Source organism: Ailuropoda melanoleuca, chromosome 2, assembly GCF_002007445.2.
Source record: "Ailuropoda melanoleuca isolate Jingjing chromosome 2, ASM200744v2, whole genome shotgun sequence".
Lineage (NCBI taxonomy): Eukaryota > Metazoa > Chordata > Mammalia > Carnivora > Ursidae > Ailuropoda > Ailuropoda melanoleuca.
In genome coordinates, this window is record NC_048219.1 from 119,961,676 (window position 1) to 119,977,514 (window position 15,839).

Consider the following 15,839-nt stretch of genomic DNA (forward strand, 5'->3'; position numbering starts at 1 on the left):
TACATAGAATACATTCAATAAATGTTTGTTAAATTGAATTAATTTCCAGGAGTTTCTCATTTAAAAAAAAAACTTTATTGCACAGTCTGATTATGCCTGCATAGTTGACTAATTTATTCCTAATTTAAGATCTAATTGTAGGGAAAGTGACAAACACAAAATTTTTAAATCTAGATTATTATTTGACTCTTTCTCAGTAGAACTTTTTGAAACCGTCGATCTATTCCATGGGCACTGCCTTCACACAAAATATTTATGGAATTGCTTTTGTTCTGTGACACACTATTTTGAATATACACACTAGTTTCATCTGAATTCTGAAACCAAATAAATGTCATCTCCAACTAAGTTTAGTGGGTCAAAAGTTATGTATGCCTTTTTGGGTTAAAAACAACAAGAGATCTTGTGTGGTGCAAAGCTAATTGTAAAAGCAATTACAAAACAGAAATTCCAAAAATACTTCGAACAATTCCAGAATTTCTGGGCTAGCCTTATAACTTCCCAAAATAACCATTTTGAAAGACGAAACTGATCTAAAGTATATTTATTCAAATATCAGACTCTTCATAGGCCCAATTTGTCACTCTGGTTTATTAAGAAGAGTGGTTGGTTTAACTGACTGGAATTTAAGCATTTTATTATCTTCTGACTAATAAATAGTCTAATACTATTTGGAATTGGTAAGAAACTTTTACCAGTGACACTGATATTATAACTTATTTTTAACTAGAGAATATCATTCTTACCTCATCATTTTAATTCTGTAAAAATGCGATTATAGCTCAGTTTTTTCATTTTTTATTAGATATTTTTCCTCATAAGAAAATGTGTACATTCACGCTCATGATTTTCTCATCATTATATTCATTGTTGTCATCAGGTAATGATAATGGAGGGTGAGACCAAAAATCACCCTCATTATCTGATAAACTGATCCTTTAAGTAAAGGAACCTAATCTGGAAACAAGACCAAGGACATATCAGATGGAGCAAATACTTTAAACAGCGTTTATTTCAACTGCACCTATTCAGTTTCGAGAAATGAAACAGGAATTGGGCTACAGTTTACTTTTGCTTTAGCCAGAAAGAAAAGAATTGCCAGTCAAATTAATCCTATAGACGTGAAGAGATCTATTTAAGAAAATAAATGCCTTTATAAAGCCTTTGAGCTCATTTGAAATATCCATTTACTTCCAATTTTTTCTCTGACTTCAAAGTATTTTATTTTACAGGTTAATAAAATCAGCTTTTATAGGAAATAGTTACCATTTTTCAATTTCCCTTTAATTAGTGTTTTTTAATAAATAATAAAAACAATTATAAAGTATTCCAGACTTAACTAATTATCTGATAAAATTCAGTTTTAAGAAACTACTACAGAATACATATTTTCAAAGGTATTCCCACAGGTTTATGGAGCATACAACCATAAATATCAAAGGGTAAAAGAGAGATTTGGGAGTTATGTTTGATGAATAAGGAAGCCATCTGAGCTGCTGTCACATGCATGACCTGGAATGATTTGAACAATTGCCTATTCTTATGTTTTTGTACGAAATATATATTCACAAATAATATCCAACACATCCAGACTTTAAATAGGGAACTTTGGTTTTTGTGAAAATCTTTTGCAAGACCATTGCAAGACAGAGTTTGCTTTGTGAAGAAGTTGGGCTTATGTTATTAAAAACTGTGGTAATAACAGTTAATATTTGTATACTGCTTTATGTTTACCAAATTTTTAATTTATTTATCATTTTGGTTGATCCTAGAAATAGCGAAGATAATACTTATAAAGTAGGTCGGAGTTAGGACTCATTTGGTTGCAATGAAGAACGTTCTCCCTCTCTGCCCACTCCCTCCCATCACACGCTCACACACACACTGGCTTAGACAAGAACAGGATATTTTGGCTCATAGCATGGAATGGTCTTCAGCTAGGCTAATTTGGAGCTGAACTGGCTCCAGTGTCGGCTCCACACTTGGTGACACTGAGAGTTTTGAGTGTCACTGGTCCTCATTTGGTTAAGTGCTCATCCTTGAACACGTAACTCTGGACAGGGGATAGGGTAATTATTGCTGACTCGCTTCGCCAGTTAGACCCTCCTCCAGAGCTGGAAAATGGGTGAGTTGTCCAAGGGAAAATCAGGATACAGTTACCAGAAGTAGCAGGAAAACGTGGTAGGGAGACAAGCATCAAATGTCCTTTCGAAACATCAGGTATTTTCACATCCACTTTACAGGCGAGAAAAGCAATACTCTGAAAGGTTAAATAACCTACCCAAACGTAGGTCTTCTGGCTACCAATCCTGCTTCTAGCTGCTGTAAAAGAAAGGGAAAGAAGTTTGGATAAGAAAAGAGAGGTCGTTCCAGGTATGACATTTATTTCTAGTCTATGTTTCAAAGTAGACCAGACATGATTGATTTTAGGCTAATAATTGAGTCTGATCTCTGCGGGGTAGATGAACAAGACATACATGGGGGATAAATTGTCCCAAAGTCCCTGGAAGGGAGTGGAAGGAGGTACAGTGGATGTGATCCTTACAATCCAGAGTTAGGAATTTGGAATTAAAATTAAAATAGCAAACATTTATTAACTGTTCATTATGTCTCAGGCTCTGTGCTAAGCACTGCTCCTGTGTCAATTAACACTCACAACATATTATGAAGTAAGGATTTTACACTTAAGAAATCTTAAGCAAAAAGAGGTTTAATATCCTGTCCAAGATTATATAACTAAAAAAGAGGTAGAACCTAGAAAGTCTAGGGCCTTGTACAGTGCCTGTTATTGTTTTTCATTGTTGCCAGCTAAAGCAGCGATGGTTTAGATGCCTACCATGGGCTGGCTGCCAAAGCAGATGTTTGTGTACCTCAACATTTTTTTCCCAGAAACTTACCCTGTAAGGCTATATAATAAAACAGTTCATCTAGAGGACACTTAAGAATTTATAAATGCCTACTAAGTTTCTACAGATCATTGTTAATGGCAATCTTATGCTGTTTTTTGTTTGGTTTTGTATTTATCAAAATTACACATGGGCATGGTTTAAAAAATCAAGTAGTCCTCTGAGACTTGAAAAAAACAGCAGCAGTCCTGTGCTCTGCAAACCTTCCACCATTTTTCTAATTCCCAGAAGCAATCATTTTCAGCTCATTTTTAGCTGTTTCTTTTTATTTTTATGAAAAAGAATATCTCTAAATAATATGATTATTTCTACTTCTTGATTTTTTTCAGCTTTGCATGTAATCTATTAATTTCTCACTATGGAAGCTGTAGAGTTAAATCCAAATGCATCATCTTCTCAATATAGTTTTATCATGATTTTGATGTTTAACATTCAAATAAGCACATTTTATAACTATATAAAATTAATTTATGACTGAACCAATCTTGTTTCTGATTCTCTCTTTTCCCTAAAATTAATAATTGTCTTGTTTTTCGTTTGCTTGGTCCTATATACTTGTTTCTGATTCAGCTACAACCTCTGTCCCACATAGCACAGATTACTTTTCATTATCACCTTGGGGTTTCTTTTGTTTCTGTTTCGAGTTGAAATTCCTGTTTTTAATGTCTTTTCCTTCTTCATTTACTCTCATTTAGGTGGAGCACATCTATAATAGCTTTGATCTTGTCTCTCTGAAAATGTCTTTCAGCTTTACTGATATTTGATTGATATTGTGGCTAAGTACAGAATTCTGGTTTGGAATTTATTTTCTTTCAAAGTTTTTATGGTCTGTCTCCATTGTCTTTTAGTTTCCAGTGTTGAAAAGCTGAAAGACATTCTACTTTCTGTTTTATATATTTTTCCTTTCTGGAAACGTTTATGATTTTCTATTTGTTGCAGAGTTCTGAAATTTTGTTATGATGTGCCCTGTAGGGGACCTATTTTCATTAATTCGGCTAAGCACCTAGTGAGCCCTTTTAATCTAGAAATTCATGTTCTTTAATTCAGGAAAATTTTCATGAGTTATTTCTTAGATAATGTTTTTTTCTGTTTTCTTTTCTCTTTTTCTGTTATTTGATGTTGAACCTCCTTAGATTGGTTTTCTAATTTTCTTATCCTTTCTCTCCTATGTTCTTTCTCTCAGTCTCTTTACTTGCAGGGGCGTCTTCCAGCCTTCCATTTCTATCATAATTTTGTTCCCCAGCAGAACTTTTCTCATTTTCCTGAATTTTTTTTTAAGCAATCTGTTTTTGTTTCATGGATGCAGTTCTTCTCTTACCACTTTAAAGAAAATTTCTTTTGAGGGGCACCTGAGTGGCTCAGATGGTTAAGCATCTGCCTTCAGCTCAGGTCATGATCTCCAGGTCCTGGGATCAAGCCCCACGTTGGGGGGGGGTCGCAGCTCAGCAGGGAGTCTGCTTCTCCCTCTCCCTCTCCCTCTGCCTCTCCCCTTGCTTGTGCTCTCTCTGTCTCTCTCAAATGAATAAATAAAATCTTTTTTAAAAAAAAGATAACGTTTTTGAAATTCTTTTTTCCTGAACAGTTCTATTTTCTGTTTGTTTGCTTGGTTTTTTTGTTTGTTTGTTTGTTTGTTTCATGTTCCATCTTTCCTATTAGGGGCTTTCCCCAGATGTCTAGCAGTCATTGGCTGTCAGTTCATATTTCAGATAGTAAGAAAGGGGGATGCCAGGATAACACAGAAGTGGAGCTTAACAGCTGTGAATTCCCTAGATCTGAACATGCTGTTTTGTTCAGGAACCCCCAGTATGATTTCATTGAACACCCATTTTTTTTATTCCAGTTATATTCACCAAAGGGGAGTCTTCCACTCTCTTGCCTAGAGGCTTTATGATGGGCTACTAGCATTCTGCAAACCCAGTAGTAGAGGACTTGAGAATATTTATCATAAAAAACTTCATTGAATTCTGTTTTCAGGAGAATACTCTGCCCTCCAGAAGTCTTCAAAATTTCCCAGTTTGGGAATCTTCTCTTGTACACACTCCGAAGAATAAACATTTAGTGTTTTTTTTTTTAAGATTTATTTATTTATGTGACAGATATAGACAGCCAGCGAGAGAGGGAACACAGCAAGGGAGTGGGAGAGGAAGAAGCAGGCTCCCAGCGGAGGAGCCTGACGTGGGGGTCGATTCCATAACGCCGGGATCACGCCCTGAGCCGAAGGCAGACGCTTAACGACTGCGCTACCCAGGCGCCCCTAAACATTTAGTTTTGTGTCAGGATTAGAGAGGGAGGAGTACTTGTCTAGTTGTGAATGGTAGAGAGGGAATGCAAGAGATTAATTCTTAAATTGATTTCTAACCAGGCTTGCTGTTATTTAACCTGCTTCCAGAAGTTTAGGTGCCACCAATTCCCAAGGTTTTTTTGGAAACTAGTGCAAGTAAAATTGCTTCACGGCTTTACCTACTGCTGGCTTAGGATTCAACTTGTTTGAATCAGCTGTCAGTTAGCTATCATCCTTCTGTCTTCTAGCTTCCGAATTTTGGTTACTATCATACATTCATTCATTTCTCACTCTCCTTTTCTTCCTTGGTTTAGGCTTTTTAACAAAAACGTTAATATTGTATTTTAGTATGGTTTTGAAAAGGAATGGAGTTAAATGTATATGTCCAATCTACCTCTTCAATCAGAAATCAATATTGATTGTTGATTTTATTATCCACTGAGTAGTTTCTTTTTAACATTTGTTAGATTTGAGATAAATACCTTTCTTTAAAAAGACAATTTCTGGGGCGCCTGGGTGGCACAGCGGTTAAGCGTCTGCCTTCGGCTCAGGGCGTGATCCCGGCGCCATGGGATCGAGCCACATCAGGCTCCTCTGCTGGGAGCCTGCTTCTTCCTCTCCCACTCCCCCTGCTTGTGTTCCCTCTCTCGCTGGCTGTCTCTGTCTCTGTCAAATAAATAAATAAAATCTTTAAAAATAAATAAATAAATAAAAATAAAAAGACAATTTCCATTTAGAGGAAATGGGAAATAATTATAGCTAATCCCTATACTCAGTCTCAGGGTAGGGATTTAAGAAGATTGCTGTTTATGTTTATATTTTATATTTAAATGCTTTTATTATGACAGAGACCTGCTTCCTTCATGGTATGTGGGAATGTTTATTACTCCATCAGCCTGAAAATAACTAGGAGTCTTATTTTACAGAGCTCGGTCTTGTATAGTAAGGACATACGACACGATCAAACTTTCCAAATCAAAAACTGGGTAACACAGTTTAAACTTTAGAGAAATTGGTAGGTCCACCAACCATGGGCCAAACAATGTGTTATAGTTAATACATACATGTAAAATAATTTTTGATTGTCACATTTTTTTTTGAAAATACTTATTGTTTATTGGATAGGTTTGTATTGAGAATATTGAGAAGGGATATATTTTTTATGGAAGTATAATTAACATACAATGTTATACTAATTTCAGGTGTACAATGTATTGATTCGACTATTCTATACATTACTGAGCGCTCATCATACTATGTTATTACAGTATTAGTGACTGTATTTACTATGCTGTCATACTGGTTCATAACTGAAGATCCAAGACTCAGGGAAGTTAAGATATTTCCTCAAATTTATACAGCTAGTGGCCACAAAGGTAGAATTTGAAACCAGGATTCATTTAAAAAGCTAATACTTTTTCGAAGTTAATGTGTATATAAAATCGGCATTATAGGACTGCATAAAGGGCCACAGAACTTGGGAAGAAGTTAAAGGAAAGTTACTGTCAAAAATCATAACCAGAAAATCACACCATTTATTAGTTGTACATTTTTACACAACCATTTCATTGAATTTGTGTAACAGCCCTATAAGATGGCTATGTAGATTTAAATGTTACAGTTGCTTATCTCAAATGTGTAAAATATAGTTTGCCTATATTTAAAAATTGACTTATCTCACAAACCCCTTTTCCTGGCACCGCCCACCACCACCATTTCCACAGATAAGGAAAAATTAATCTTACCAACTGGTAGTTGCTTGGTTACTTCTAAAGTAAAACTGAGTCAATTTAGGCTTTAAACCAAGATTCTTCCCCTTAGATTAGATTCTCTCCATCCCTTCTACTCTTCTCCAGGTTCCTTGGGAGACTTATATCCTCCTGGCATCAGTGGTTGAGTGTGGGTTTCCATACTCTCCTCTCTGCTTGCTTGTCTCTACTGAGTTATTGCTTGACCCTTGACATTTTGGCCCATGTGCCAGGATCCACAAAGACATAATTCCTCTTGCTTGGCCCCTGGACTTCATATACTGGATCTACTGCCATGATTCTTGCCATGGTCTCCAGTTATAAGGACCGTGCTCTCTTCACCCTGTTTCTTCAAACCCCACTCTCCTTTGTGTCTGCCAGCTCAGTCTTAGCCACTTTTGCACCCCTCTCGTGGAAGAGGCTTCAGCAACTTTTCAGATACTCTGTCACAATACACTGGCATGCCTAGAATCCAAAGATGTCTTCAGACAAATCCTCCAAGGTACATTCCTTAGTTATTGTCTTCAGTACTCTACACTCAGATACCTCAATGCTTTTTGCTTCCTGGTGGCCATTTTCTTATTTCCTTTGCATGAGAAAACATCTGTATGTCCTCTTGTATTCTTGTCTATAGTTTTTATGGTATAGCTTTATAATAATAATATAAAATAAAGCAACGGTACTGGAATGATCAATTGAAAAAACATACTATGAAGAAAGCAAGGTGTAGAACGGTGTGTATAACGGCTCCATTTCTGTAAACTCAAGTGTAGATACCACAATGTATTATACGTTTCTGGAAGAATACATGAAATCTGTTAGCAGAGGTTGCCTTTGAGGAGGTAAAACAGTCTTCTCTGGGGGCAAGACTGGAAGAGAAATTTTCATTGCCCCTTCGTATCTTTCAAATTCTACATCATGAAAATAGCCTATTAAAAAGAAGTAAAAGATAATTACAAAGCACTTATAATTTGGCTTTGTCAACCTGCCAGGCTTCAGATTATCTGATTCTCAGGCACAGACAGAAAGTAGCTCTTTTGGCAAAACTGTCTTTTTTTCCCCTTCTCTGCTTCCAGATGTGCCGCGCTATCTTATAGGACTTTACTGAAGGGTGCATGAAGCACTAGCAACCTGCTCCAACATTCTTAATTTTTCCCTTCCCTTAGAAGGGAAAATACTTCAGTAAGAAGAGGGCCTGAGTCTCAAATATAACAGATACAGTTTAACTATTTTGCTAACTTGCCAGACTTAAATAAAAAGGTCCTCAGCACTCTTCACCTGACCTCTTTGGCAAAGCCATGTCTATGTTTTAGGGTTTGTTACTCCCAGGAATTTTTGTTATCATCAGGCCTATCACACTGAATAGGTATTTAATAAATTGTGATGAATATAAATGCATAAATGAATAATTTTATCTCTAGGTACAAACCGTCTAAGTTAATTTTAAATTTATTCACTGATAAGAGATTTTTGGAGTCTGCATTTTAGATTTCCCAATTGTCCAGTAACTATAGCTGTCTTTTTTTTCTCTAATCCAAGATCCAATTAAGGGCTATTCATTGTATTCCATTATCATATCCATTTAATATCCTTTAATCTAGAAAAATTGCCAGCCTCTTTGTGTCATTGATATTTTTTAAGTCTGGGTCAATGTTTGCAAGATGGCCCTTACTTGAGATTTCTGAATTTTTTTTATTATTAGATTCAGGTTAAATATTCTTGGCAAGAATACTTCATTGGTGATGCTGTGCCTTCTCAAGGTATCATATCAAGAGTAAGAAGAAATTGGTAACACAGCAGAAAAGCATATCTTACTACTATGGCTAAAGGTCCAATACAAGTTTTCAATTCTCCTTGCTTTAATTTTATACTAATCAGGTAATGTCTAAGTGGCTCAGTACTTAAATAGACCAGATATTAGTACATAGAATTTTATCCAATGGATATCATTTTGGAAACACAAAAAAATATTCCCTTTTAAATTGATCAGTTTTTCATGAGTTTGTATCAGTTTAAGGGAACTGATAAAATTGAGTTTCTGGCATGCACAACTGAGGGCCAAGTAGTAATAATAATACCTCATAGGATCGAGATGAGAATTACTTGAGATGGTAACAGAAGTAAAATATCACTGATAGTAACATGGTCTGTGAAGGGTATCTATTAACATAATCAATCCCACTTTTTATTTTTAAAAACCACATATATAGCAACAGTATCTGGCACTGTTATGAGTACTTTATGAATATTAGTCTTTATAGTTAATAATATCATTATCCTCATTTACAGATGAGTAAACTGAGGTATGGAGAAAATAAGTAACTTTTCCAAGGTCAGAAAGTAGGTGGCAATATTTCCAACTGTTTTCCTATGAGATCCCACTTGAAAACAGGAGCCTATATAGCTCCAAGCTATACTTAAGGATGATTCTTCCTTTAGCTGCTCCTTTAAATAAATGTGTGTGTTTATGTTATTTCTGTTACAGAGAGAAGAAGTACTCCCTTATAGGGACTCGTAAAGGCACAGAGCATCTAGAGATTTACTGCCTCCGTTACGCTGCTGGCTTTCACAGCACTTGTTATGTTTTTATCAGTTTCTCTCCAGAAGGTAGGAGTTGTGTTTTCTCTCTATGAATTCTTTATATAATTATAGTTTTCTTGACTGTGAACTTAATTTTTATTAAATATGAAAAGCATCTGATACCTATAGAATAAAATGCCAGATGTCCCGAAACAGTTAAGACATATGAACACATAGCCTTTAAAAAATATTTCAATTGTAAAATTAATAGATGTTCATTGTAAAAAAAAAAAAAAAAGATAAGACAATACAGAAAAGTATAGTAATCCTACCACCCTGTGATAACTAACTACTCTATATTTTGTTGTCTTTCTGAATTTATTGATATATTTGTATATAATGCATAATATACATATCTATGTAATTATTATGATTAGAATTAGGAACAATAGATTATAAATGCTCTTTGGCTAGGTTGCTTCTTTTACTTAGCAGTTTATTGCAGTATTTTTCATGTCTGTAAATATCTGCATTTCCATTATTAATGGTTATATAATATTCCAGTTTAAGTATATAACATAAATTATGTAACCACTTTCCAATTATTTAGTATATGAGATCTTTCCAGTTTTTTTTTTCCTGTGTGAAGCATGATTTCAGTGAACATTCTCTTACATACATCTTTGTACTTGTGTCTAATGATTTTTTTAGGACAGTTTCCAAAAGTAAGTGTTGCACAGCCTTAGCTCCTAAGTGTGCAATCTGATAAAAGGGTTCCATGGCCTATAACATAAAGAACCAGATCAATTAATCTCCACCTTGGAGAATACCAATGTATAGTCATATACAATGGTCTTAGTAATCAAACATATTTGACTATAGAATCCTTTCTTAAAATAGCATCTGTCTGCAGGATGTTGATAGTTGGTGAAGTTGTACATGTATGGGGGAAGGGAGCAAATATGGGAAATTGCTGTACTTTCCAGTCCATTTTGCTGGGAGCCTAAACCTTCTCTGAAAAAGAAAGTTTATTTAAAAAAGGAAAAGAAAAGTTTTTAAATGCCATTGTATACATTTACATTTAAAATTAAGTTTAGACTTTTATATATACACACACACAAAATAACATCAGAACATGTCAACATACCACTGAACGCTTTGGAAAATGATGGCTTATAGTATATTCTTAAAAATGGAATTGGTAGATCAAAGGGGAAATACATGGAAAGGCTCTTCCAATTTGCATTTCTACCAACAGTGTATCAGAGTGCCACTTTCTCTGTAGTTTTGTCATTGGTATTTACTATCTTTGTTTTTAAATAAATCTGAAATGAGAAAAGTATATGGCATTCTAATTTTAATTATTAGTGAGATGTATATCCTTGTATATTTTTATTTGTCCATCTATCTCACTTATGCCCCATTCCAGATTTTTCTTGGGGGTCTTTGATGTTTTTTCTTTATTGATAAGGATCCAGAATCATATTAAGGATGTTAACACTATAAATCACCTGTGATACAATTATGTTCTCTTATTTTTTCATTTTTTAATGTTTTGATATGTTTTGCTTTAATTTTATATGCTTCATTTTTGCCATGAAAAATAGCAGTTTTGAGTAAAACTTTACCTATGCCTCTCGAAACATAACAAGTTTTTTAAAAATCCTTGGATTAGACAGAACATAGATTTTTATATATTATATATAATTAGTGTCTGATTCACTTTTAAGGCATCAATTCAAAAGGAAGCAATACCTTCTTAGGGTCTTCTGTGGGGTTTGATAATGAATGTACTACTTCATCATAAGCAATTAGAAAAATACCCCATGACTACTAAGGCCAGTAGGAGTATAGACTATCATCACATGGGGTTCTTATTCAAAGAAGAGTACAAAAAGCAAGTTAGTCTCAACTAGAAACAGAATTGTCAGTACACATTAAAAACAGAGAAGGAAAAAAAGTCTGAACCTTAGCTATAGCTAAGTAAAATTATATAAGTTTTTATAGTTAAGAAAGACCTTTAGATTAATATTGTCAGATTATTTCATTTTATGAATGAGAAAACAAAAGAGCAGAGAGTTTAACTCAACTTTGTCTAGTCACACAAATTTTTTTCCGTTTCCTCAGAAGACCTTTATGAAGTAAAGAAAAGGTTCTAAAAAATTTCATTAACAATGACATTTATTGAGTACTTACTATGTACCAGACAATCTACTAAATACCCTAAGTCCACTTATCCTCACAATGTACTTTGAGGTAACAATTATTATTATCCCCTTTATAGAGATAAGGAATCTGACTCTAATCCAAGCAGTCTGAGACATATAACCCTCATTTTTAATTGCTGTTCTTTAGAGAAGAGACTCTTAAGTGTTAAAATCAGTAAGAAATTAGAGGTCACTATCAACTAAAACAGAATTACTGGAAGAACAGAGAGAGGGTTGCAGTGGTCAATCCTAGAAATAAAGCAAGAGTGGAACATTTTGTCAGAATAGATAGCAAGAAATATTTTTTACAACCTAAGTAAAAAAAAAAGTGAAAGATCTAACTAAAGAAATTTGTGGTATGATTTGACTCTAGCTAATTCCCTGATTTTCAGAGACTGTTGCATCCCTCAATTCATTTTTGCATTTATAAAAAACATTTTGGTTTTTCAAATTAAAAAATGGCTTAGGAGAACTGTATTACAAAATTCTAAATTTACAGAACTCTTCTCCATTATCACTGCTTTTCATATCCCCTTTAAATAAGGACTTTACATTTTTAGGTGCATGTATTATGCAATGTAGTCCTTAGGCATTTTTACTATTAAAACAGCTTTTTTTTAAATAAATTGGTAAAGAAAGCAACATTCAAAACAGATGGACTATTGGCTCTAGGTTTTAATGCTTGCTATAGTTGATCTCTGAAAGTGCACATGAATAAAACAAAAAAAAATGAAATCATGAAAGAAGAAAGGATTTTCAAAATTGAATTTGCAAGTTTAGTCCTAAATAGCAATCACAATTTTAGCTGTAGGCTTTTCTGGGGGGTTGTGAATAATGATCAGGTGAGATTATAGGCCCCAGGCAAAGCCTCAGGACTGTGGCACTCCTAGCCAGTCATTTATCCTTAAAAAATGGTCCGCAGGTTGTGCAGTACTGTTTGAAATGCCAGTGGGAATCAAACCTAAGTCTGTCATTTTATCCCAAGGGTCATCTCAAGAGTCTGAAGCTTAGATGGTAAGATAAATGTTTGCTAAAATGAAAACCTTTGGTAGACTTTTCAGTTACTGTTGCTTTACTATATTTTTACTGCTTTGGGGTATGTATTTTTATTTAGCGGTAGAAGGAATTATGTATAAAAAATTGTAACTCCAAGAAAGTAATACCACTATTGAAAATTGTGTTCAACTCTGTAGAGTATCTATTTAAGGGAGATAGGTGAGATTTTTTTTTAAGATAATAAATTCTTCCTCTCATTTTTATTAGATTTTCATAGAAATTTATGTTTGAGAGAATTCTGATTTACTATTCTTTGCTAAAAATTTTCTTCTAGACTGATCTTATCATGTAAAATTATGAATTGGTGGGTATGGATATTTTGAAAGCCCTGGTGTCTTGAATTCATGGATAATTATGTATTTTCAGTAGCCAAAACTTCAGTTCTCTTCTTTCTTTATAGCTATTTGCTCTAACATTTTCCTGAAAACTTGGGACTTAAGTTGTTAAGATGGCATCCACACTCTTTTAAACATATTTACATAATAGATAGTAAAAGGGAGGAAACTAATAAAACAAAATATTTTCCTAGTTCATCCAGTATATGGTATAATAATGATGATGATAATAGTAATAAAAAATAGTATTGTAGTAGTAATAATCTAATGAAGAATAGCTAGGGTTTTTTTGGGTTTTTTTAAAGCTAGGCTTTAAATAGGCTTTACTGTTTGTCAAGTACTATTCTCGTTCTAACTCATAACTCCCATTATTATTCCCATTTTTAAAATGAAGAAACAGTCAATAAGAGATTAAATAGTAGTAAATCTAGGATCAGAAAACTGAACAAGGGTTTGAGAGAGCCACAGTAGAAAATTCTGAGTCCTTCAGGGACTCACATCACTGCATACAAGGTTTTATGCTGGGGATATAGTGCTAAATGAGGTAAATGCAGTTCCTGATTTCATTAAATGCAAATTTACACAATTATTTATATCATTTCCATATTACAAGGTGATGGGAGAACATGTATCAGAACCTCATATTGTCTGGGAGAATAAGGCAGAGTCCCTGTGAAGCAGGAGAGTGAGGTTCCTGTCTCTCAGAGTCGAAGAATGAATCTGGAGGACAAAGGAAAGTTAGTAAAGCAATAGTTTTATTAAGCAAGGATACAGAGAAAAAGCTCTCAGGAATGAGAGGGGTCCTGATGATGTTGCCAATGTGGGTCTCCACTGACAATCTTTTATTTAGAGCTGACCAGGGAGCTTGTGGCCTTATCATTCTTGTGATGTCTTGGTTCGAGTAAGGACTGGTGATAACATCTTTAATGGCTTACTTCTTCTTTGGGTCTGTTTATTCCTTGTGGTCACAATGTAACTGCCATAGAAAGACCCCACCTCTAATGCCCAGGGCAGGGTGGTCTAATTTGTTCCCTTATCTCTGGTTTCCTTATGCCTCAGCATTTCTGGGATTTCTGTGAGCCTGATCACGTAGCCCCCTTACCTGTCTCTTCCTACCTAGCCCCACCTGTCCCTTACTCACCTGAAGAAGGGACAATTTAGCTGAGATCTGAGGGATGAGTAGGAGTCACAAGGTCAGTAGAACTGGGGAATGCGAGATTCAGGGACCACACTATGAACTTGGTATTAATACTATGGTATAGTAGTGTTCCATATACTGGGTGAATTAGGTAAATATTTTGTTTTCTTAATTCCCTCCCTTTTATTGTCTATTATATAAATACATTTAAAAGAGTTGTGGATGTTATTTTAACAACTTAAGTAGACACTTTTGCTTTTATGGGCCCCTTCCTCCGTAAGAAATATTAAAAATTGTATTTTGCTATTATAATGGTATGGAGATAAATATGTTAATATGGTATATTAAAATATTTTCTTTGACCTAAAAGTGTTGTTTTTCTTATTTTGAAAGAAAACATTTTCGTGGACCCCTAAGAGTATTGTGGGCCCTAAGCACTTGTGCCTACTGGTCCTAATGAATAAGTCAATCCAGGAGTGTGGGATATTGGGCCAGAAACATTTCAGATGAAAGGAATAGCTTAGACAGAAGCTGAGAGGTCCTTGCTTGCTCAGAAAACTGAATGGAGGTGTGACTAGGGCAGAGAGTGCGGGGGAGGGGGCATGAGGTGAAGCTGCTGAGACAGGAAGGGCCCTGTAGGCCTTGTTTAGGATTTTGGTATTTATCCTAAGAGTAATGGAAGCTTCCAAAAGGGGTGTGTGTGGGTGTGTGTGTGTGTAAATCAAATCAAGCATATGGTTAAAATCAGTTCTGTAATCCAACTTCTCCCACTTAAGCCTCACTTCTCTTTCTACTTTTCCTTCTGATATCTTCATTTATTCAGATTAAAGTAATTTGCTTTCACCTCAGATTTTTTTATTTATCACTTTTAGGCATCATATATTAACATACACATAAATAAAAGAAGCATTATATACTCACTCACTCACTCTACCTCTACCTTTTCTCTATCATTCTTCGGTTAGTTTCATTTTTATGTTTGGTTTTGTTGTTGTAACTGTAGATAATAAACTAATACCTTCAGCTTTGGGATTGTCCCCTCTAGTCAGATGAGGATATTAGCGCACCCACCTTCTCCATGGTTCTGCCCTCCCTTCTTTCATTTTCGCATTTCTAAAACTGATGCCATTTACATCTACTTTATAACCATAATTAAGTACGTTATTGTGTGAAAAGACCTTTTGCCTTTGCTGCTTCCTCCACCTGGAACCTCCATTCACCCAGATGCATTGCCTGATCCCTCCTTCCATAAATACGCAACCCAAGTGGCAGCTGCTCAGTAGGGCCATTCCTGGCCATCTTACTGGAAAAGCAACTCCCCTCCCTGGGATTCTCACTGTATTTTCCTTATGTTTTTCTCCACAGCAACTATTGTTAATACAAATTATATATTTTATTTCACTTAATTTTTGAAGTTATTGACACTTTCCCCATTCTTGACTGTAGCGTCAAGAAGACCAAGGGTTATCATCTACTTTATTTTTTTTTTTATTTTTTGTTTGTTGTTTTCCCCCTCACCATATTCTCGACAGTTTAAACAGTACCTGGTACAGAATCATTTCAATTAATGACTGGTTGTAGTCCCAAATAGACTTCTTTGGTGTATGTCCTTACTGATGGAATTTTTCAGTTTTCTAAAAATTTCTAA

At 34.8% G+C, this 15,839-nt stretch overlaps 1 protein-coding gene across 7 annotated transcripts in view; it reads left to right on the forward strand.

The window, feature by feature from the left end:
- The window catches only part of MBD5 (methyl-CpG binding domain protein 5), a 448,730-nt gene that overhangs the window by 289,065 nt on the left and 143,826 nt on the right, over window positions 1-15,839 (forward strand). For all 7 annotated transcript variants that reach the window (XM_034654544.1, XM_034654540.1, XM_034654547.1 and 4 more), the window contains one exon: window positions 9,421-9,542. The gene's annotated coding sequence lies outside the window, so the exon portion shown is untranslated. The remainder of the gene's footprint in view (window positions 1-9,420; window positions 9,543-15,839) is intronic.